Source organism: Peromyscus maniculatus, chromosome 2 (assembly GCF_049852395.1).
Source record: "Peromyscus maniculatus bairdii isolate BWxNUB_F1_BW_parent chromosome 2, HU_Pman_BW_mat_3.1, whole genome shotgun sequence".
Lineage (NCBI taxonomy): Eukaryota > Metazoa > Chordata > Mammalia > Rodentia > Cricetidae > Peromyscus > Peromyscus maniculatus.
Window position 1 is genome coordinate 34,605,755 of NC_134853.1, and position 26,240 is coordinate 34,631,994.

At 39.5% G+C, this 26,240-nt stretch overlaps 1 protein-coding gene across 4 annotated transcripts in view; it reads left to right on the plus strand.

The window, feature by feature from the left end:
- Tox (thymocyte selection associated high mobility group box) overlaps positions 1 to 26,240 on the plus strand; it is a 310,327-nt gene that overhangs the window by 170,058 nt on the left and 114,029 nt on the right. The window lies entirely within an intron of this gene.

The window sequence follows — 26,240 nt, forward strand, 5'->3', positions numbered from 1 at the left end:
TAATCCCAGCACTCGGGAGGCAGAGCCAGGCGGATCGCTGTGAGTTCGAGGCCAGCCTGGGCTACCAAGTGAGCTCCAGGAAAGGCGCAAAGCTACACAGAGAAACCCTGTCTCGAAAAAACCAAAAAAAAAAAAAAAAAAAAAAAGAAAGTATTTATTCTGATTTTTAATGTCATCTACAAACATAATTTTGGTATACACTCCAAGAAGTGGGAACAAAGAAGGTCAGTGGTGTGCAGCCTTGGGAGGAATTTGGAAAAGAGCACCAGCCTACCTCACAGGCTAACAGTGACTTCTCATTCATGCTCCTTGGCTTTCATTGTTTGACCAGTTGACAGTCTAACTGCTGTCAGTCTCCTGTTACTAAACAGCACTATCACAGGTTCACAAGGAACAAACTGATAACCTTGTTTCTGAGTTCTGAAAGAGTGTTCCATACCACCATTCACCCTGATGTGTGCAGAAATGACTGTGTTGTGTAGCTTCACAGGAATTTTTGTGATGAACATGAGTATAAGGGGATTGGAATGGCTGAAAGGACAGTCAAAAGAAACCCCAATACGGCTTTTCTGGGAGACAAAACCTAGCACCACACAGTGGATAGACCTGAGCTCAGGCTTGGCGTGCACAGCCAAGAAGAGAAAACTCTTGTAGTATTGTCAGTAGTCAAAAGTATCACCATTGCTAGACTGTCTAGATTATATCCCTCTTAAAAATTGAAGTTAAATACTTAACAATGCATGCAAATATGCAAATCTGAAAAAATGTATGCCAAGATCATCTTTTACATTTTTATTTAAGTAGGTATTTATTTATTTTTATGAGTACATGTGTTTTCCTGCATAAATGTCTGTTCATCAAGTGTGTGAAATGTCTGAGGAGGCTAGAAGAGGGCACAGACCCCCTGTGTCTAGAGTTACAAGAGCATTATTTTTCTTTGATTTTATGATCTTGACATAGGCCACATGTACCTGGTGACCACTATCTTATGCAGTATAGATCTGGTGATCACATGAGAAATTTGGAAGAAGTTTACTGGGATAGTGGTGAGGACAGGGGAATGGGTTTGGAGACTAGTATCCCTTTATTATATCATCCTCAAGTAGATATGGATATCAAGATTAACAGCTCCTTATAAGTCCCCATTTTGGGTCACTTTCTTTGGAAAAGACTTTTTGTCTAAGGCTATCTCTTCACACGTTATCATTCTTTCTGGCAAAAACTAAAACTCTTTCCTAAGAACTTTGCTCCTGCTCATAGGTTCACAGCCCACCAAAGTGTTCAATATCACACAGGAGCACATGTACAGCAATGCATCACAAAAGACCCCCCCACACACACACAAATCTATACAATGTTTGTGCAGCAGCTAGAAATATTCATTGTACAAAGTAAATGAAAAATCAAGCACACAATTCAACATCACACAAGTGAGCACATGTTGCAAAGCATCACAGAGAAACCCATGTGGTCTATAAACTTCGTGTGCCAACTAGAAAACTGATTTTAAAATCAAGTGAAGAAACAGCAGAACTTTAGTGAATTTTCCAGGCTTATATGTTTACAAGTAAGGGCAGCTTGGGTTAAGGACACTAATAGCTACAAAAATCAGATACTGTGGGCTTCACAAGCCTCTTCTTGTGCGACTCTTTTGGAGAGGTTAAAATGTGTATGGGAGAAAAATTTTTCAGAGTTCAAGTCCTAGAAACTGTTATGTTCATTTGGAGATCTCTCAAGCTCTTCTCCAACACTGACATAGCTGATAAGAGCCAACATTTGTAGATTCTCAGTGAGGAATTTTCTGTGAGTTGTGAAAATCCTATGACTGGAAGCCACATTGTGTGGTTTAGATAGAGAATCAACTAGCCCCAACTGTATTTTCCAGATGCAATATGTGGAACCTGTTGCTCTTACAGTTGTGATTCCATCTTTGTGTCAGTGTTTTCCCATTCTAGAACTTTAGCATTTGAATGAATGAAAGAGATTAAAATATTTTAGTTCTTAGTTAGAGATTGCATATATTTTAAATATTGTGATGCTTACTATAAACACATTAATATGTTATGTATATTACTGTTAGATATGTTATAATACATCATTTTTAGTGAGAACATGTCTTAAAGTTAAATTTTCTTGTATATATTTTGTTTCTTATTGATACTGGCTACAGAAGTGACAGTCTTATTGTTAATAAGTTTCCTACAAGAATCTAGCATGTCAGACACAAAACATTTAGTCCACAGCTAAAAATATCTGTATGAAGTATTAGTATCTGAGTTTTACAAATGAAAAATGGAGGCTCAGAGTAGTTCAGTGATTGATCAGTGGCTCAGCTGGTAAATATTCTAGGTTCATTTTCTGGGAAAATGGGGACAATGATAGGCCTTACTTGTGGGGTTAAAGGAGTTTGCCAGATTGCTAAGACCACTCACTGACTGGCACGTAGAAGGCATTATGTAAGTGTTGCTTTTATAAAAGGTTTTCTCAAGCCTGTGCCTGTGTGACTTTCAGGGAAGTTAAAATGCATGAGAGTGAAGACTTTTCAAAGAGTTATTTATACTTTGATCCTTAATCTTCTTCACATCTGTCAAAAAGACAGCAGTAAGCCTGCTATTAACTAAAGAAGTCTTTCCTTGCTTGGAGTACCCTTGTGTATTACCTCAACTAGCATTTCTGTCTTTGAGCTGGATTGCCTTGGTTCAAATCCTGGGGCTGCCACCTATATGCTGTATAATGCTGAGCCACTTAAATAAACTTTCTGTGCTCTAGCATCCTCACCAATTGTATGGCTGTAGCTGGGTGTGGTACTCCAGCATCACCACCTGTCACATGGCTGTAGCTGGGTGTGGTACTCCAGCATCCTCACCAATTGCATGGCTATAGCTGGGTGTGGTACTCCAGCATCTTCACCAATTGCATGGCTGTAGCTGGGTGTGGTACTCCAGCATCCTCACCAATTGCATGGCTGTAGCTGCGAGTGGTACTCCAGCATCCCCACCTGTCACATGGCTATAGCTGGGTGTGGTACTCCAGCATCCTCACCAATTACATGGCTGCAGCTGGGTGTGGTACTCCAGCATCCGCACCGATTGCATGGATGTAGCTGTAGCCCTGGGTGCTTCTGAGGTTGAGAAAAGTGAATGACGTATAGCCAAAGGCTGGGGCCAGCCTGAGCAGTGCAGTGACACCTCATCTTTTAAAACAGTAAGCATAAAATTAGAAAGACATAATATAATATTGAATTGCACGATGTGGTAATCATTAAGGTAGATCATAACCATTAAATGATGCCTGGTTCACAATAGATTTAAATCTGTTCTACCAGAATGCCTTTCGGTTTAAAAACTTTTTTTCACCAGAGAAAATGTGTATTGCCTTCTACAATTTACCATAATCCTGTACAGTGCGCAGCATACAGAAGGTGAGGGTTCAGCCTTCCGAAATTTTCCTCCATTTATTTATTTATTGTAAATTCCTGCCTGTGCTGTTTTATAGTCTACTGGGACTCCTTATTCAGTAGTTATTTAGAGTTCCAGCAACAACTTAGTCTTTGGCACTCCTAAAAAGATTACATATTCTTAAAGTCTCTCTGTTCCAAGAACAGGCTATAAAGCAGGTAGAATTTCTGTAGTACACACTGGTGGGTGGGTGCCAATTAGTTCTTATTCTCTTATGTTCAAATTCAACAGCCATTCATGACCCAATATGCAAGAGCTCCAATTCTTCGAAACTCCCCTGAGTTGTTTTGATAGTGGGGAGCTGATCTGTCTGCACTTCCTGCGAAGTGGAGTCTGGTTAGAAATGTAGTGGAGCAGGAGTGTCAGACAGGCGTGTTAACCAGCAGAAACCCGATGTGTTCTGTATACCAGCAGGGGTGGATTTGCTCAGTGGCACAAACTCAGCTCCCTAGAGCCTAGAAGGACAACAATAAGGCAGAATTTTCCTGGTGTTGCTCTTAGGTTCATTTCTTATAAAAGCATCCTTGAACAAAAGATCCTCTCTCCAAGGCAGAAACCCACAACTGACTGATTGATGGCTCTGATCCCTTCCAGACTGGCAGTTTCCTGACTCTTTCTGAGACCACACATCCCTTGTCCAGACTCTTACGTTTCACTAGACTTGCCACCGTAGTTAGTTACTAAATTAGTCATTTTTCTTGTTGCTGTGACAACATACCTGGCAAACACAGTTTAAGTGGGGGAAAGGTTTATTTTGGCTCACAGTTTGAGGACACAGTCCATCATGGTGAGGGAGGTGTGGCCCTAGGAACATGAAACTCCAATCACACTGTACCAGACAGGAAACAGAGAAATGGATGCAAATGCTCAGCTGTGTTCTCCTTTTCATTCAGTCCAGGACCCAAGCGAGTGGGATGATGCCACTCACATTTAGGGTGGGTCTTCCTACCTCAGTTATCTCACTTTAGAAAGTCCATTGCAGATACTCCTGGAACAGCAGTTCTCAGCCTGTGTGAGTTCACACAGCACATATCCCGCATATCAGATATTTATACCATTATTCATAACAGTAGCACAATTACAGTTATGAATAATTTTATGGTTGGCAGTCATCACAGAATGAGGACTGTATTAAAGGGTCACAGTGTTAGGGGGGCTGAGAACCACTGTCTAGAGGTTTGTCTCGTAGGTGACTCTAGATTCTGCAGAGTTTTGACTATCAGGATTGAACATCACAATTACTTAGTGACCTTCCTTTACTGTTTCTCCTCTCCTTTCCTTGTTGAGCTTCTGACAGGAACTCACAGTGTAGCCCAGGCTAGCCTTGAACTTGAAGTCTTCCTTTCCAAGTTGTGAGATAGCAGATGCACACCGTTGTATCTGGCCACTCTTTCTTGCTCTGGCTTTGGTCATATCAATGTTTTAAGTGTTCCCCTCAAAGGTCACTCAGTTATAAAGCTCCTGAACAGTGGCTAACGTCATTTCACTCTTACAAATGAAGTGATGGAGGAGGTGGCTCAGTAGTCAGGAGCACAGGGGACCCAGGTTTCATCCCTTGCACCCACATGATCGATTAAAACTCTCTGTAACTACAGTTTCCACGGGGGCCAGTGCCTTCTTCTGGGTTCCACGGGTAGTACATGCCTGTGGGTCCACAGACATACATGCAAGCAAAACACTCATACACATAAAATAAATGAAATCTTTTTAAAGAAAGTGATGTTGCTTTGTGTTGATAGATGAGGTTTTCATGTTGTTAGAAAGAAACTAGTTTGCAAGAAAGAAAAATAAGTACATGAATGCCTGTGGTAAATATTCATGACTTCAGAAAAACCCCTTGATTTCTGCAAATTAAAACCAAGAGCCCCTCTTTTGCTCCTCACCCTGATAACAGTCACTGCTGAGCTTAATCATGGATTGGTGGAAGCGAAAAGTGCAACCTTGTATAAAGTCATCCAGGCTGCTTGGCCTGGCCTGTATGTGGCGATTGCTTGTTCTTTGTGCAGTCAACAGAAGCTCTTTCATACAAAGAAAAACCGTGCGAAGTTTTCAAATGGCCTCACAGAAAGGATTCATTTAGAAGCCTGGCTTTGTGGAGTGTAGTTTCTAATGGCACATTATAGGAAATTTACAATGAAGAAAGCAACAAAGGAGATTTCAGTTTCTTTGAATGCTTCAAATTTCAAGTTCTGGAGTATAAAATGGAAAAAAGATGTTAAAAGGCAATAAAATTGGGGGTTTTATTTCCCAAATGCCTTCTTTTTTCCAGGCAACAAAAGCCAGCATAATGTATATACTCAGATTTATTGTCATTTTTAGCATGCAGACATGGCACACTTTGCATTCAAAGGCCACTGTACAACTGTTTTGACAACCATCACTTCAGTAGGTACCATACAGGACTCATGAAACGGAAGCAAGAGTGCTCTTCTGGGCCCATGGGGAGTGCAGTACATGAAGGAGTTCAAATGCATGAGAACAGCATGGCTTTCTAATATGTTGCCATTATGGGAAGGACCACTGACGTATTGAATAATGCAGCTTTCAAAGCCAGGCAGAAAAATGTGATTATAGACAATTTGGTTGCTGTTTTTTAAAAATAAATATTTTCAAAAATCTTGAGGTATTTTCTCTCATGTAATGCATAAAGTATGTAATGTGAATGGAGCTGAAGACCTTTTAGGACACCCCATGTCCATATGGAGTAATGGATGCATCCATTTAAAATGGAGGGACTGTCATAGAAGCTTGTTTCTTTCTCTAAAATACACAAGAAAGGCAATAAAAAAATGATGCTGCCCATCATGACAGGAAGAAAAGTATAGAGATAATTACTTAGAATTATGCCATAAATTGTCAAGATTATTAATTACAGTATGCCCCCACACAGGAATTATTCTTTTTGAGTATCTAAGAACAAAGAGAGCAGTCTCCTAAACTACTTTAATACCATGAAAAAATGTCTGCCTTTTTATTCCTATATTTGACCACACTTAGGGAATGAGTGGGTTTTTTTTTTTTCGTTTTTGTGTTTGATAAATTCCTAATAAGACCCAAACTAGATGTGTTTATGTTTAAATGTTAAGCTCCACACAAGCCTTTTCTCTGTTCAAAGCAGATCATTTTGAATGTGGGACCGATAAGCACTTCTATGGCTTCAGTATGTTAATGATTTGGGCTGTCTTTTAGTGTTATGATAAAGTATTCCAACCTGGGGCTGTCATTAATCGTGTCTGGAAAAGGAGCCAATCTAGAAACAACACTTCCCCGTGTAGACCAAGCAATCAAAGTCAGATTTCACTGGGGTCCAGGCCTTGCACATTTTCTTCATTTCTAGAACTCACATGAATCTGCACTTCACTCATATGTAGTAGAAGTAAAAAAACTATAAAGTCAGTTACTTGATCTTCTGTGAGCAAACAGGGGCCTACTCACTGCAGTCTGTTCGGTCTGAGCAGCTGTCAACCTAAACCAGTTGAGATGTGTGGTTTCCTACCCAAGAGCCAAGATTCCACAGCTTTCCTTGGTAGCCTGTTTGTGTTTGATTAACCTTGTAACACTATGTTAAATTGCAGTAAGAGATTTAGAGTCCTTCCAGGAAATACCTATTAAAGTTAACCCAAAATCTCTTAGTGCAGTTTCTGCCTGCTCTGTGGGCCACCCCATCGAAATGCCTGGAGAGCAGATGAGTCCAAGTCTTTGACATTTATTAAGTCTCTCTGGTAGTTGAGTTTTGCCTAAGCCAAGTAAACCCAGTATCTTCAACTTTTCCTCAAAAGTCATTGTGTTTCAACCTGTATATCAGATTAGCTTTTTTGTTGTTATTATTTCTTTTAATATTTATAATTCTAGAGAATGCTGAAAGCAATGGAGGGCAGACTTACAGAGATTGCAGAATAATTTCAGAATTTTTAAAATTCTTCTCTGCCACCTCAAGGATTTTCTACAGGGTCTTAAATAGCATCCTTGATTGCTGATGTTTTCACTTTTGATTCATCCATCACTCCTATTTGCTGTGTCTTTTGCAGCCTTGGTATCTGGCCAGCAATTTTCCAACTTGTGTTTGTATAACTCATTTTACATCCTAAAGGCAAATATCTGGGAAGGCTTTCATAGGGTTGCTCTTCAAGGAATTCCCTCCTACACCCTACCCTCTTTGGGCATCCATTACTTAAATAGCCCTCTGCAAAAAAAGAGAAAAGGAAACGGTGTTACTGAATTGCTGTGGACAAACATATTTCTCAGTAGGCCACACTATACAGGAACTTCCAGGCTTGAGCCACGCCTTTGCTCCTTCCCTTGCACCTTGAAGCTGTTGTAGAATGCTTTCTAACTTGTGGGTATTTGGGATCAGCATCAGAGGAGTGAGAACACAAATAGCTAAGTACAAGAAACAGAGAACAGAACCATGGGCCCAGAGTGTAACTCGGTGACAGAACTTGGGCTTAGCTGACTTAAGACTCTGGGTTAACCCCCGCGAGCCCACGGTGGTGTGTGGAGTCCCTGTGTGATTACATAGTTCTGTTTGTAGTTCTGTTTGTAGTGCCTGCTTTTAGAACTTGTTGCTTGCTCACTGTTTCAGGTCCAAGAAATGTTCCGTTCTCTAGCCTTTTTAAATCATAACAGTACAAGTTAGCAATTTGTAACCCTCTTGTGTCACAGATTGCTCCTCTGCGTCCATAGCCTTGCTGAACAAATCTCAGGACATACTCTGCCCTTGGCCCCCTGTGAATATCACTAATCAAGAAGATACCCACAGGCTTGTCAGCAGTCCAATTTGGGGGAGGCATTTCCTCAGCTGAGAGTTCCTCTTCCTAAATGACTAACTTTCATCAAGTTGACAAACAGACAACAAAAACCTAGCACAACTATTTCTGGCTAAGTGTATGAATGGATCCAGTGGTTCCCACTGAAAAGCTGTGTTTCTCCTAGGTACCTACAGGGCTGTTACTGCTTTGGGTGAGGTTTCATGTGTGGTCTTTTCCTCAGCAATCATTTGGGACCTTTCTCTAAGAGGCAATTCAGTCTTTTAAAATGATATAAATATTCCTTTTGTTTATTCATTTGTTTCATTCTGTAGGCCAGGCTGGCCTCAAAGTCAGATCCTCCTACCTCAGCCTTCCAAGCAATAAGATGATAAGCATCTGCCATTGTGCTCAATTCAAACAGTCCAGTGTTTAAAAACACTAATAGCATGTTTCATGGGGTCTAAATGCATTTAATTAAAGCAGTTTCATCCCTAAACATAAACTCAGCTTTGTAGTCTTAATTGATTTCTGCTAGTTACTCTAACTCATACAACAATTAAAATGATGTGTTCGTCAATTAGTTACAATATACATTGATCCTTCTTTTTAGATAAATACTTTAATTTTCTGAGGAGAGGTAGTCTTATGAAGAAATATTATATTACTTACAAAATTATTACTTTAAAAGGAACTCATTTCTCTCAGGTTCCCCAAAATCTCAGGCAAGGGAGAGAAACAGGAATGTAGAAAATGAGTATATCTGAGAGATTTGCCTGGATGTCCAATGTTGACTGTTACTTAATTTCAAAAGGATTCTGTCTTTAACTTACCATTTACTTGGTTTGTTCAGTGGATTATTGGCATTAAAATGTTGCATTATAAAATCATTTTGTCATGGAGTCATGGAAGAATCATTCTATGTGTTTTCAATGAAAAAGTCTAATTTCAAAACGCTACTTCCTTCATTATTCATTGACTGTTCTTATCCAGAGCACATGGGAGTATTTTAAGATCAGGTTTGCTTTCTATTACATTTTTCATTTTTTCTTTCCACTTTAATTTTTTTCTTCTGGTTTGAAAGTTACATGTTCCCTGATGTGGACAAGTGTTACCTGCGGGAACATAATAATCTTTGTCTTTGAGTATTAACCATTTATACTCTAACTCTGCCTGCAGCGGTACATGCTTATAGAGGAAAGTACAAAGAGCTGCAGGGACTGGACATTTGTTTGAATCACAAGGATATTAGATTTGATTCTCATAGTTTTGATCCCTTAAAAGGTTTCAGATATTGTAGTCATCCAGAGAACAGATTTTTTTCCTTTATCTATTAAGTATAGTGAACATCTTGATAAATGTGTAGTCATAAAATCAATAGTCAAACATCCCCAAGTTTAATCACTGTACAAATTCCCTAGGGAAATAGAAGTATTATTTAAACAGAAAACACTAAACTCCTCTTTACAATTCAGGTTAGCATTCTGGTTTTGATAAGCAAGATACTTTATCAAAACATGTTATATTTGAAAAGCATTATTCTTCAACATTTCAGGGAGTTTTGTTTTCTGTAATAACAATCCTCATAATCTTTAATAAAAAATTATCCAACCCTGAAAACATTATACAGTGAAAAAAATTTCCTTTCATGTATTTCAATTGTCTATCTAATCACACTGTCTACTCAGCAGCAGAAATGACTGATGGTTTCTAAGCAGAGATAGGACCATCCCTCATACACTGAAACTTGGAATTTCTTTGTGTGAGACAATTCTTCCATTCTCCAGATGGCAGTTTCTTCAAGATACTTGATAAAAATGCTGTTCTGCCAAGGCTACCAAAAATCAAACCAAGCAGGTCTAGAGGTGCAGGCCTGGAACTGCAGGCCCAATTTAGAAGATGGAGATAGGGAGGTAGGAGAATTACAAATTCAAGGCCTGTCTTGGATACGGTTCATACACAGCTGAAAACCTAGTTAAAAGTGAACAAAAGAGTGCTGGATACATAGCTCAATGGTAAAACATTGGTTAAGAATATGTGAAGCCGGGCGTGGTGGCGCACGCCTTTAATCCCAGCACTCGGGAGGCAGAGGCAGGCGGATCTTTGTGAGTTCGAGGCCAGCCTGGGCTACCAAGTGAGCTCCAGGAAAGGCGCAAAGCTACACAGAGAAACCCTGTCTCGAAAAAACCAAAAAAAAAAAAAAAAAAAAAGAATATGTGAGGACTTAGCCACACACATACCTCAATAAAGCTCCCAACACTATCTCCATCAAATTCCTCCCCTCAGGGCACAGGGACCTCTGTGGAAGAGGAGGCAAAGAGTGTGAGAGCCCAAGGGGATGGAGGAGATCAAGGAAGCAATGCCTTCCAAAGCAACAGGATCAACACATACATATGAACTCCCAGAGACTGAGGATGCATGCACAGGGCCTGCACAGATCTGTACTAGATGAGGATCCTAGAGCTAAGAGGAGAAGTAGACACATGGCCCTGTTCTTAACCCTGAATGTTTGATATTATTCCAATTGATAATCACTTGAAAAAGAAAATTTAGTTTTCTCCGAGGGATTCTCACTAGGGAAACAAAGTACTTTGAAGGGTCAGCCGCATGCCCAGCAGAGTGGATGGCCAACAGAAACCAAGCTCATGGGCATCTTGTGGGGGGAGTTCTTTGTCTCATAATGCCTTGTCAGGCATTTTTCTTTGCATTTTTCTTTTTAATTATATCCTTTAAAAATTGTTTTGTATTTTGTATTTTTTTCTCTCTCTCTTTTATTTACCCTACAGGTTCTTTGCATATATATTATGGCTTCTGGTTTTATGTTCTTTATGGGATTCCTGAGTGTGCAAGTCTCTGTGTCTGTATCTGTTTCTTGCGTCTTTTTTTGGCCTGTTTTCCTTCTGTTTATTTGTTTTGTCCTATTCCCGTGTGTTTGTTTTCCTTATTTTATTTTGTTTCATTTCGTTTTGTTTATTTTGTTTTGTTAATGTCCCTTAGAAGCTTGCTTGTTTTGTAATGAAAGACAGAAAGAGTATAGAAGCAGGTGGGAGAGGAAGTGAGAGGGAAATAGAAGGAGGAGAAGGAGCAGAGACCATAATCAGGATATTACATGGAAGAAAAAATCTATTTTCAATTAAAAAAAAGGCTGGGGTGGGTATTGGGGGCAATAGAATAGCTGGGCACACATGATCTGATCTGGGGAGATGGGAAAAATGGGGAGGCTCTAGTATAGAGGAGGAGGAAGATAAAAACAGAAAAAGTAAAATAATTGTAAGAATGTCTAAAAAAGTCATAAGGATTCATACTACTAATGGTTTTCCCTTAAAAAAAAAAAAAATAAAATAAAATAAAACTGCCAGTAGTAATGTTAGCATTTTGAAGCATCTTTTTAATTATTATATATATGTATATATACGTATATGTATATGTATATATATATTGTTTATAGTACACACACACACACACACACACACACACACACACACACACACAAGAATTAACAAACAAAGGAAGAACTATCAGGCTAACCCAGCTACTGTGATGTGGTCATCAACAGCCATGTTACCTTTGGTTAACACCTCCTTGTTTTATGCACTGTTTTCTTAGTATCCACCTGGTTTTGCTCTCCCTGAAGCCACCTCATTTCTGATTCCAACAACACTTGAGGCTGCTATGGGATGTCATTCTGTATGCTGTAAATATGTGTTGCACTGATTGGTTGATAAATAAAATGCTGACTAGACAAGAAGTATAGGTAGGGTGAGCAGACAAAAAGAATTCTGGGAAGAGGAAGGGCTGAGTCAGGAGTCTCCAGCCAGACACACAGGAAGCAAGATGATAAGGCAGAAATGATAAAAGGTACCAAGTCACATGACTAAACATAAATAAGAGCCATGGGTTAATTTAAGTATAAGAGCTAGTCAGTAATAAGCCTGAGCTAATGGCTGAGCAGTTATCATTAATATAAGCTTCTGAGTGATTATTTTATAAATGGGCCATGGGACTGCAGGGGCTTGGTGGGACCAGAGGAGAAACCTTCTGATGATATGAAGCTGGCCCAGCAAACGACAGGACTTGGTCTTCTCTGAGGCCATGATTCGCTACATCATTTCTTCCCTTCACTGGATGTTTTGGGTGTCTTAATTTGGCCACGGATCTGCTAAGTGTTATATGTAACATATGTTAAAATCCAGGAGATGACAATTCATGTCCTCAGCATGTATACTGGGTAAGGGCCTGGCTTCACACGTGGTAGCAGTGTAGTGAGTTTGCGTTGGGTCTTGAGACAGGAGTCCTGATGAAGCTGGTGCTTTGGCTGCTCAAGCTAAGCTAAACACGACAACCCAGATGCCACACATAGTTCTGCCCTCATATATTTTTCTTTAAGTAAACTCACATTATTTTTGCATTGCTGAAATAATGAGTGTGTAGGAGGAGCAGTCCAATACTCCACTGAAACTAATGGATATGCACGGAGTTCGGCCTGGGGACTTGGACAAATCACATGATTTCCCTGAATCTTAATTCCTCTATCTGTAAAAGAAGTGGGGGACATGTGACAATAATAATGTTTAGGTTACTCTGTGGCTATGGGAATTGAAATACAAGAAAGGAATTTCTGATATTGTAGGGCTTAGATGTTCTCTCTATACCACATATAATGCATTAGCATTGCAGCTGAGAAAAACTGACCACACACCCATGGACTGAAATTGTTCCACTCTTCTGCAAGGAAGGCAGTGCCATTTAAAGTATCAGCAGAATCAGCTCACAGGCAAGGCCTCCTGTAGCTAGCTATGCCTCAAGCCAGGAGTTGGGATGGCACCCAGCACTGCACAGCTGTATTTGACCAACCTTGAGGGATTACTTCCCCTCCATCATATTATAAGAAATTTAATAAAGTACAAAAAGCATCTAATTTTTTCAAAAGCGAAAAGGAGGAAACACTAGGTAACTTGCCTGTAATTCTTCTACTTTTTCTGATATGTTCCTACCAATTGGACTTTTCTCAAAAACTTGAATACTATGTGCAGCAGGGAATTGATAAAAAGTGAAAGAAATAATGTTCTATGAATGAACTTCAACCAAATAATCTTCATTTCTATCCAATAATGATACATATTGTGACTGGGATCTTAAAATCAAGTATTTCCCAAGGGCCCAGGACATCCCTTATATGGAATTTTGGTGCCCATAAGATGACCAGACAAATAGGTTGCTAGCCTTCTCCTCTCCTGTATGTTATACATCCCATACATAGAACATCCCACTCTGTACATTGTATGTCATACATCACATATATACAACATCCTACTCGAGCAACATTCTACTGAAGTCTTCCCACAAAACAGAAGCTAGCTGCCTGCCAAGTCCATGCTTAGTTAGAAGAGGAACTCTAGGGGCTGGATATGTCAGATTTTGTGAGATGTTCACAATCATGGAAATCAAAGTCAGCTCAGAAACTCAGCAGCTTGTGGGAAATTCTTGAGTAGGATCTGGTCTTGGATGGACTCCCCACATGATGATGAAATTCCATTCCAAGAACGGAATCTTGTCTGACTCAGAATAGTAAGTACTATCAGGCATCATGGGGATTCACGTGGGAAGGTGAGGGTTATATATAAGACATGGGGAAAATGTGGGACTATAGGAAATCAAATCCTCAAATATGGAGGAACACACTTTAAATTACGAGTGGAGTCCTGTCAATACCTGCTAAATGCCTCTGGTGGCAAGTGCCAATTACAGTGGCATGTTCCTGTAATCCCAGCATATGGAAAGTAGAGACAGGAGGAATGCTGTGACATTGGAGCCATTGTTGGCTGTGGATTAAGACCTGTTCCATAAACAATAAAATTAAATTAAAAAGACAGGCTAATGCACACCAAAATGACAGCATGATGCCAGGTGACATTAACTATAGAAAATCTACTTCTCAAAATAACTTAAAAGATACTTCTCAGTGTGAGATGCAGAGATTTCTCCATGTTCAAGATATTTTTTCATCAAATTTGATGACCAGAGTCCAGTCCCAAAAGCCCACAAGGCAGAAGAAGAGAACAGACTTCTACAAATTTTCATCTGAACTTCACATTCATACCATGGCAGGTGCAGGCTTCTTACCCCCTGCCCCCCCCCGACACACACACACACACACACACACACACACACACACACACACACACACACACACACTGGTGGTGGAGGGAGGGAGGGAGAGAGAGAGAGAGAGAGAGAGAGAGAGAGAGAGAGAGAGAGAGAGAGAGAGAGAGAGAAAGAGGAGTCTTTGAAAAACCTATAGTGAAAGTACATATGTTCTGAAAATTCAAGAGAATGTTGAGACTCTGCACACCTGAAGATACAGAATCCCAAACATAACACAGTGGTGCATGCTGTGGCTCTGAGGGTCCCAAGGACCCAGTGTGGAAGGCTTATGCACAGCTGCTGGTTCTGCAGGGAGGTAGTGGAAGGAAGGTAGATCATTGGGATCATGTCCTTAAAGAGGATAATAGGAAGCTGATAACATTCTGTCTCTCTCCCTCTGCTTCCTGCCTTGGGATGATTAGACACTCCACTGTGAGCTCCTACTGTGCTTCAGTATGGCTCCACAGGCCCAGAAGCAATGGAGCAGAACACTCATGGAATGAAACCTCTAAAACCGTTAACCAAAAATAAAACTTCCCTCTTTTTAAGCTGATTACTCTGAGAAATTTTTCTGGCAGTGTCAAAAATACCATCATTCCAAGTACTTAGAAATATGAAGCCTCCCTGGGTTCAGAAACTGAAGCAAAGCATTCCTGAGTCTCCTGTTTGCAAAGTGGGAGAAATGTCTGGTATGTAGTACTTCCCCCTACCCTGTTTCAATGAGGATAAAATGAGACTATATCCAGTAATTTATAAATGTGAAGACTTACAAAAGCTGAAATTCATATATATATATGTGTGTGTGTGTGTGTATACATGTATATATATGTATATATATATATGAATATAAGAATTACATTGAAATAATTTTGAATATAAGAATTACACTGAAATAATTTTCACAGTAATGGTTTTTACCCAGATTTATTGGAAATTTATTGGTGTTTTTAATTTAAAAGATAACAGATTCAAATTTTCTGAACATATGAAGGATTAGGGCTATTGAATGCAGCATTTGGGTTAAATATAAGCTCTCTTCTGCCTTGTCACTGGAAGCTTAGGTGGGGACAGGGAGGGCATACCAAGGTAACGGGATACGTCGTTGAAATTTGATTGTTCCAGCAAAGAAGAGGTCCTGGGCCTCACATTGCCTTATATCCTGGAATGCTGTCTTACATTCTGGAATGATTTTTATAAAAAAACAAAATGTAAAAGGTAGAACTAGTCCAAAAATACAAAGAAAGAAAATAACAAGTGCTTTTCTGAATAGTTCAGAAAAAAATACAGGCATTAAATTTCCCAGGGCAATCTATCAAAATGTTGAGAAAAATACGTTGGTAATGAGAAAATATCAAACACCCATCGGGAGACAAATGCATGTAACTAAATCATGGATCACAAAAGGGTTCCCTCAGGCACCTCAGTGACAACTTCATGATGCATAAAAGAGTGGATTCCCCCTATTACACGTTATTGGATAAGTACCTCCATGAACACAGGGCTGTACTATACAGGGGAGAAAGGATCTTGGCCAGAGGGCTCTTGGGGAGATACCATTAAGGAATAAAATGAACAAAAAGAGAAAGTGATTAGGGTTATACCCCCAAGAAAGCAATTAAATGCTTGGACATGGAATAGGCCTGGTTACAGGTGCTTTTCCATAATAATCATTGAGCTAATGCTTGTAAACAACAGTTCTGTTGAGAGTAATCAGGGCATTCCATTTCAAATCCTCTTTACTTCTACTAAGTGTAAAAATATGGAGGTGAGGCAATTCATATTTACTACATATCTTGGAAATCTCTCCATATATGTTCTACAAACTTCAGTATCACTGAATATACAGAAATTACACTCCTATCAATTACTGTAGTTGGAATTTTCTTTGGGTCACCAACCAGCTCCCAAATAAAGATGTGGAGACTTATTATTAATTATAAATGCTCCGTCTTAGTTTAGGCTTGTACCACTAGCTCTTTTAACTTAATTTAACCTGTTTCTATTCATCTATGTTTCACCTTGGGTTTGCTTTTTTTAAAAAAAAAACTTTTCTTTCATTCTGTATGTTCTACTTTCCTGCTTCTTCCATGTCTGAATGGCTGGACACTGGTGTCTCCCTGTCATCTCATTTTCTTTCTTCCTGAGCCTAAATTCCTCTTACTACTTACTCTTCCTGCCCAGAAGTCCTGCCTATACCTCCCACCTCACTCTTGGCCATTCAGCTTTTTATTAGATCAATCAGGTTCCTTAGGCAGGCAAGTTAAAACAGCAACACATCTTTATGTAATTAAATAAATGCAACACATCTTTGCATAGTTAAACAAATATTCCACAAGAAACAAATGCAATATTTTTGCATAAACAAATGTAACACATTTTTGCATAGTTACTCAAATATACCACCATAAATTATTTTTACCTTGAACACAAAGATGTTCAAAGCAAAGAACTCATCAAGTATCTGCAATTCGTTACTCTGTACCCCATTTCCAACTGCAAAGAACATGAACTTCTGAAAGCAGGTTATGGCTTCTGCATTGAGTTCTTCATTCACAGAGTCCTTCCATAGTGCTTTTAGTGTGATAGTTTCCAAAATTGATTCCAAAACTGAACCCCAGTTTTCCTTTTAGGGCTGCAACTCACAATAACTAGGCAATTGGGTGTGTACTGTATTGTATTGTTGTCCAAGTCAACACAGAATGAGTGAGAAGTCACTAAATTCTCATCAGGCCTACAACTAGGACTGTCATGAGAGAAATGGAATTATGCCTCAGTAACTCCATGGTAGACATTGTGCTGACTAGTGGTGTGAACAGAAAAGTTAACATGGGAATAGTTCCTGCTTTCAAGAGCCTAATTTAAAAAAAAGTATAGACTCAGAAGTTATGGAAGAGGTGGTGTAGTTTGGCAGCGGTTAGAAGGAGCTCTGTACAACAGAAGTTTATTGGGAAAGAGAGGAGAGGCAGGTTGGAAGGGAGAGGGGCAAAGGTCAGCCCGCCTCTTCAGAGGAATGGCAGGAAAGAGTTCAGGAATGGGCAGAGGTCACTTTTAAAGGAGGCTTAGTGAATATACACAGATGATGTAGTGACATAGCAACCGTAAGACCCTGGGCTGTCCAGGTATTTGTCTGAAAGCTGACAGTGCATGCACTCAGGGGATGCTCTTAGTGGCTACAACTGAGGACCCAGGGGGTGGGACAGAATGATGCCTGAAATGCTAGCAAACGCATTCTCATAGGACGTGGTTATGGTTGGTGAAGTATTCTGCTAGGTCCCCAAGGGCAGGCTAGCATAATGCCTGAATGCTAACAACGGGGGCTATTAAGATGGCTCTGTGGTTAAGAGCAGCTAATGCTCTTGATGAGAATGTGAATTTGAGTTTAATTCTCAGCACCCACATCAGATGGCTTACAACTGCCTGTAACTCCAGCTCCAGGGGATCCGACAACCTCATCTAGACTCCATGGACACTCATATGCACATAAGCTTCACCACACACACACACACACACACACACACACACGCGCGCGCGCGCATAAACTTTAAAAAATAAAACATAATTTTTTTTAAAATTATCAAACAGTTCAAACTGTGATGCAATAGAATTTAAAATATGGTTTGGCTAGTCAGTAGAAACCTTAATTAATGAAGGTAGACTTTGTACATGGTTTGCAAGGCATATTTGATTACTGACAGAAAGAAATGGAGAACATATTTTGAAATGAGGAAGTTTTATTGAGTGATGATATGAAATGAATTACCATCACTTCTGACCCTCTGCTAAAAACCTGGAGCTCATCCCTTGTTCTTCTTTGTGCCTCAGTCCAGACAACCAGCTCATGACAAGACTTGGTCCATCTACCTCCAAAATGAGTGGGGTCTGCCCTCTTTGTGCCTTCTTCTTGGTTCCTACCATGATCCAAATCACCCTCTTCTTGGTGGGTTGTGTCATGACACCCAAATTGATCTGCTCTTCTCACACTCCTCCTTCCACAAAACATCTTCCACTTACATTACTGTGACCTTCTTAGCATGGTTTACAATTGGTTTTTCTTTCTTTCACCAAGAACAAAATAGAAAAATCTCCCATAATTCTGAACAGGATCTCCAGGCTCTCCTGGGTCCTCTAATGTCCAGTCTGGTTCACACTACTGCGTCCCTAAGAGGTGCAGCCACCCTGGCTCTCAGTCTCCTGCCTCCCACCTGGTGACATTTGTGTTTGCTCTTCCCTGTTGGGAACACTTTTGCCCAAGATTATCACATTTAGTTCTCACTCAAATGTCAGCCCTTGAAAACTTGAGTCTACAGTGAGACTTTGCCCCTGCCCTGCTGCTCACACCTCATCACTTGTCCTCTTTCATGATGTTGGTTAACACTGTAAAGCACATGTGGTAAGACAGAAATGCATACATACCCACCACGGAAACACTGACTCTTGAGATGATGTGGTTTCTTTAGAGAATGCTATGTGCCTCCCACTGCTAGATGGGAAGCCCTGTGGCAGGTTAAGAACTTGATTGTGTAAACTTGAAGAGACCTCAGAGTTAAGAGGAACATGGCAGAGTCAGGTTCATGGTACATGTTGGATGACATGTATACTGAATGTCGCTCTGAATGGATTAAAGAGTCCTTGAAAAATGTACTATAAGAAAACTCATTCTTCATATTTTAGTAAAATGGATACCACAGAAGCAGGTATAGGAGTTGCACACACACACACACACACACACACACACACACACACACACTGTGCAAATACACTGACATAATGGTTTAAATGTTTCTGTCTTTCTTTTCTCTTGTCTCTTACTTTTAAACTTCATTCCTAGGGACATGCAAACCATAAAACACTTAGGACTTTCCAAGAAAACCTACAGACATGATTGCAACATGGGGGGCGGGGGGTGTCCACAAACAACATTAATTATTCCCCTGTGAATTTATTTGTGTACAGTACCTGCATTTTGGATGAACTTAAATGAAACATATTGTCATTCCTGCCTCCATTTCTCAGATGACAACAGGTCATCGCATCTCTGTCTTTGCATAGAGGGAAGTCCAAGGACCAAGCCACTGGCACAAAATTCTTCACCACCCCAAGGTGGCTGATGACAGTCTTAATAATAAGAATCTGGTTCTATGTAATCCTAAGAAAAGAGATGCTATCGACTAGAATCATAGTGCACTTTTAAAGTATAAATGTTAAGATGACTATATCTGATAAAATGGCTTTGAAAATTGAAGCCATAATCTTTTAGGCTCTAAAAGGAAGTTAAGAGGTACTCTAATTACCTGTTTTTTATGATAAAAATTTCAAATTAGTAAGTTTTGATGAGATCTGATAGACTGGCAAATGGTTTTTTTGAGTACCTGCAAAATATATAGAAAAAGTCCGAAAAATATTTCAAGTCTTTTCCTTGCTTTTCTAACTTTGGCCCTTGCGAATTGCTTTGGAGCCCAATGCTGATTGAGTGGTGACAGGATTCATTTTGGATTTGATAGCCATGTTGAATGAGTGGATGGATCAAAGCCTATGGTAAGTCACCTGACTTCCTGGACCCAATGCAGTCCAGTAGATAGCTTTCTGGTTACAACACTCTCTGTTTATTGATTTGTTACCAGTAAATTTGGAAATTTATCATATAAATTTACAAAAGAAGTGTTAGTGACACATGGGTCCTATCCATTCCTGTCTGGGTTCCTCTATCAACTTTGTATTTCTTTGTACTTATTTGTGGACTTTTCTGTGACTTTATTGTTATTTCAGGCTTGATGTCAATAGATCAGTAATGGACTTTCAAAAATTGACCATTTTAAATTAAGGAAATGAGAAATAAAATTTTATTTTTATTTAAAAATTAAGCATAGCTAATGCGACATGTTGAGAAGGCTGAATCCCAGGCTGCATTTTCATTTGCAATTCTGTGTGCTGAGTCTTCTCAATAAGCACTGCCTCATGGTTCTGTTTCCCTTCTAGGCTTCTTGCCTCTACACACAGCAGGATGTGTGCTCAGCAATGACTAGACACTTAACTTAATCAGTCAGCTCATGCGTCATCCATCCATGAGTCACCGACAAGCCTCTACAAGGATCTGTACAATCTTATCTCAAAGGGATGACTAATGAGCTGAGAATATCTCATGCTTTTTAAACTAGGCAGTGCTTTTTAGATTTAATAAACTTATATTGAATTCTTTTTATATTCCCAGAACTATTACAGAAACTAAAAAGTAGGGCCTGGGATAATGGCTCACTAAGTAGAGAGCTTGTCACACAAGCAGGAGGGCCTGAGTCTGGATCCCTAACACCCATGTTGAAGCTAGCCAAGGTGGTCTGCACTTCTCATCCCAGCACTGGAGGTAAACCTGGCCTTCCCTGACCAGCCAGTCCTGCTGAGCTCCAAGTTCAGGAAGAAACTCTGTCTCAAAATATAAGGTAGAAAGTGATTGAGGAAGACACCCATTACCAAACTCTGACCTCCACTTGCATGATGCACACATCCTCAAAGTAACTCTCTCTGAGGTGTTATACAACTTAATACCTAGGCTGGAAAGTCTTGATCTTGGCACAATTGGCATTTGGGGTTGAGTAATTCATTTGGGTTAAATAATCTCATAAATACGGATGGAGGGAGATAGTGCCTTTGCCTTGTAGGATCTTAGCTGCGGTGCTGGTCTGAACCCATCAAACTTCACTCCATAGCGATAAAAACAATGCACTCTACAGACACTGTGAAAGGTTTGGGGCAAAAATGCCTAAGAATGGAAACCACTCTTCTGGTTAGAATATTTGAGTCCATGTGGAATAAGCAGTCAGAGGTATGCACATGCTGTCTCTAAAAGAAATTTGCAAGAACACATGGAAATTCTTCTTATTTATGTTTCAAGTCTCTCAGGAACAAAAATAGGATCAAATCATTAGGCTTATGTCTTAGTTCCTGTTGTATTGCTGTGAAGAGACACCATGGCCAAGACAACTCTTACAAGAGAAAGCATTTAATTGGAATCTTGTTGCAGTTCCAGAGGGTGAGTCCACTATCATCATGGCAGGGAGTATGGTGGCAGGCAAGGTGCTGGAGAACTAGTTGAGAGTTATATCCTGATCCTCAAGCAGACAGACAGACAGATGAGGGAAAGAAAAAGAAACACTGAACCTGGCATGGGCTTTTGAAATCTCAAAGCCTATGGCCAATGACACACTTCTACCAGCAAGGCCACACCTTCTAATCCTTTTCAAATAATGCCACTCCTTGCTGACTAAGCATTTAAATATATGAGCCTATTTATGGGAGCCATTCTTATTCAAAAGACCACACACAGGTCACTAAGAAAAATTCTCACACCCCAGCCCAGTGCATCACTTTCTTAGGATAATCAAAAGTGCCTCAGATTGTACAGTTAGTAAGGAAGCACTAGACTCATACCTCCTAACACTTTCTGGATTCTTCTCATCATTTCTCCTTGCTTCTAGAAAACGAGGTATAGCTATTGACAGCAAAACACCTAAAACATGGCCTTCACCACTTTTGTAGGTAACCATTCTGACAGTACTTGTGCCGGTTTCTGTGGCTTAGTCAACTGCAAAGTGAAGTCAGATGGGCTCCCTGCCACTCCAACTCTTTCCTCTCCACTAAGCACACTTTCAATTCACTGCTGTATTTCCTATAATTCTAAGAACTAGGAGGTGATTTGGATTTTTCTTGAAAAATGACTAAGTGAACACTAACTTTGAGCCAGTGGTTCCTAAAATCTAAACTAAGTAAATCCAATGTATATTTTATTGCAAGCATCTAATAATTAAACAATAAATATTTCTTGCATTTTGAGTAGAGCTTTGTAAAATGCCCTCATAATTTTAAGTATTGATAATAAAAATACTTAGAACTCTACATTTGTAGTAAGAATCAACATTTATAATAAGAATAAGGGAGCTATGATGCTCTTGTGACAGCATGAGGAGTCTATGCAATGTACACTAAGGAAGTGATCCATAAACATGCCATCTACAGCAGTAAGCAGTTAGCAGGTGGCTTTACAATGACCTCCAGGTAAAACACTGTGACAAGGAAGAGAAGAAGAGCAAATAGAAAAAGAAAATTCACTGTGCCTGCACACTGTGCTGCCTCCCTGCGTACCTCTTAGAAACACCATCCTACATCTTTGTGCTCTGAAATGGGTATGACATGCGGCCTTTGCAAAAATAAAACTTTGTCTTGTAAGCAATGCTGGTGAAAGGACAAAAAGGACAGAGACACTGACCAAAGAAAGTTTCTGTTTTATTGCATCATACACTGAGTGGGAACAAAAATGAAATCTCACCAAGCACCTTCTATGGATGCAGATGAGAAGGTGAAATTAGATTACAGCCAGTTCATTTAGAACCTTGAATATGAGACCTAGGCATTTGAGCTTCATTTGTTAGTCAGTGGGGGCCATGGGCAGTTTGTGATAAGAGAGATGTGATTAGAGTTGTACAATTAACTGTTGTCTTCCTGTGAATTCACACTTGAATGTTAGCTCTCACATAAGATCAAAGTGTGATTGGAACAAGAAGCCATACCTTAAATCATAACCTCGAGGACAAGAGGTTATCATAGCCACCACATTGGAGTGAAATGGAGAAGGAATGTTCATTTAGTCTAAAAATGATGGTGGTATATAGAGAGGAAGCCAGGAATCCCTATGCCATTTTCCCTACTGGGTCCAGGAGCATTCATTGCCCAGAAACCATGGCAATTTCAGCATCACCAATGTCTTAGACCCTATTCCATGTAATCTTGTGAGCCCTCTCCAAATTTCTGAATCAGAAACTGTGGGTGTTGAGACATACAGGTGATTGGCTACACACCCAAATTTGAGGATCATTATTCAAGAGTGGATTAAGGTGAAATAAAAGCTATTTATACTTTAGTTCCAGGCAGAATATAACTAAACTCAGATGTAATCAAACTACCCTTTAAAAAGGAAAGAAAAAATACTGCCATTTTCTGCATAGAGAAGAGTTGTAGGCAGAGTATGATCTAGTCTTTTTTGAAGCTATAACCCAATAATGACAGATGCAAAGAATTAAATCCGGTTCTGTTAACTAAGTGTATTCCCATATGCCTATAAGACTAATCAGATTGTGCAAAAACCTAGTTTAAAACCATTTCAAAAATTTGAAAAAAGCACTTCTTTTTTCAATATATAAATTTATTAAAATAACAAAATAGAATAGCATATATAGGAAACAAACACCATAAAACCCTGTAACCAGGAAAAAAAAATGAAGAAAGCATTTAACTCCATTTCAGTATTGCTTTCTAGATCATGAATACTCCATTTTTATTTTTACAGAAGCCTGGAGTTAGGGCAGCACAGGATGTTGCACTGAAAAGTAATTGAGTATTATGTGTATTTTTCCATGTTCTGCTCGAGATGATTCTGTCATGCTATGCTAAAGTCCAAAATGATCAGTGTCAGCTTCTGTGTATCATCTAATCAACTCTGAACAGCAGCATTTTGCTCAGAGTCTCATCTATAATTAAATGATTCATTTCCTTAACTTAAGCCATTATTAAAATATAGTAAATGAATGTAATCAGAAAATACAGATAATATATATATATATTACATATATATAAATGCATACACACACACCTAATTATAGTAAGTGAAGCAGTACATCATTGAAGCAATGTTTAAGATAGAACCAGCTGATCCCCATTCTACTTCAAGTATTGTCATTGATGTGTCTGGATATTTATATTGACCTATGAAGCTATGGACCTGATATTAAAGTCAATAACTACCCTTGTCCCAAACTAAGTTTTGCTCACCTAAAACAGATTCAGTCAACCTTTTTAAGGGAGCCGTTTGAAACAGTTCATCCCATATTAAACAATGAAATAAATTCCCCCAAATTATTTGGAAGATATCCAAGAGGTCAGGAAACTTGACAGTGAAAGTAGAAAAGACTTAAAAATACATCATATAAAGGAATATTTTTCTAGATCAAAAGAAAAGGGACGAGGGTAAACTGGGGAAGGTTTAGCAAAATCCCATCTATAAAAATGTTCTTTGGAGGAGAGGTGTCTGTGGTCCTTCCTAACCAGTATCATGCAATGTACAACTGTTTATTAATCTCCATGGTAAACAATAGCAATAGCTTCAGATTGGAAATAAGGCCTAGAGTAGAGCATGGAGACAGCTGAAATTGAAGAATATGAATAAGTTTTCTACAAGGCTTAATTTCTCTGTGCTTAGAATTTATAGGGTTTGGACACTAAGGAAGAAATGATCTCTTTAAAAGGTGATTGTAACATACATTTTGGAAAATCAAACCATACTTTTTAACTTACTTGAAGCTTCCAGGGTTGTATTTCAGAAAAAAAAAAAAAAAAAAAAAGAGGGAAACCAGTTCCTGGGTAATTTTGTCACAACGTGTTTCAGCAAGCTGAGCCACCTGCTAGATTGAGAATATCTGTGCTACAGAACATGCCAGCTGGACACAGACACAGGCTCCAGGAAATGTCTGTGCATTCTTCGTTATGTTGCCCTTGAACCTGTCCACTGTTTATGTTCTAATTTCTAAAGTTTATCTAATTTCTCTAACTTAATAGTTGCTGAAATTCCAAGATTTATCAGTTTTAAAGCCTGACTTCCAAAGGATTTGGTAATGCTGCTACCAAATGCATTTGTATTTTGTGAGTCTTGGTAATATTTGCATAGATTTAAAAAGCATTTGTCAGGAACATCTTACATTTACATTATGTGGATGTGGAATTTTAGACCATTGGAGTAACCACTAACAATCCCAATTCAAAGCCGAGCACACTACTTACTTCTCTCATTTCTTCAACCAGTTGGCTAATACAGCTTAAAGAAGAATGTTTTTGTGACTCATAGCTTCAGAAGGCTCTCTCTGCTTCATGGTTCCAGATGTGAGCTCCCAGCTTCCTGGTCCTGTGCCAGGCCTTCTTCCTGCCTCCGTGTTTCCCTGCTGTCATGGACTCTCACCCTCTGAACTGTAAACCCAAATCAACCATTTTTTTTCTAAGTTGCCTTGGTCACGGTGTTTCATCACAGCTACAGAAAAGTACCTAACACTTCTATCTTCACTTAGTTACACTAGGTTTGACTAATATAACAGTCTGTTAGAGGACATCATAGATGCTGGATTAAGTGGTCAGACAGGTGAAGAGTCCAGTCTTGTTCTGAAATATCATGTGTGACACCTCCATTCCCACAAACAATACTGCTGGAGCATGTTTAAACCAATTTACTCACTTTAAAAAAAAATAGAAGCCTATAGCTGCAGTTCCCAGAGTGAGCTGCACATTTACCATCATCACTCACGTACATCTGGGTGCAAATTCCAAGGACCAGATCAGTGACTCTTTCATCCACATGGATGTGCAGGAGATGAAGGCAGGTGGAGTGATGCAGTGTGATCAGTGTTTGGGACACATCTATGGAAGGCAGGTGGAGAGATTCAGTGTGTCCAGTGTTTGGGACATGTCTATGGAAGGCAGGTGGAGTGATGCCATGTGTCCAGTGATTGGGACACATCTATGGTTTGTTTGCTTGCTGCTTATTTGTTTGAGACAAGGTATTATTTCATCACCCATGCTGACCTTGAACTTGTGGTGAGCCTCCTGTCTCTACCTCAAAATGCTGGGTTTATAAGCATATATCACTATACCCACCATTTCATTAGTTCTCTGACAAGGTGGCTAATTAAGAGTGCAGCCACTGGGCATTTTGGGAGTCGGTGAGCAGGGAAAGGCAGAAGGCTTACTGTAGAAAGGAAGACCTCGAATGTCCCATTTGAACAATCTTTCCCTTCTGGCTCCCAGCATCTCAATTCTGCTGGTGTCTGTAGATTTCTAAGCTTTGCATCTCGGTTATGTTTAT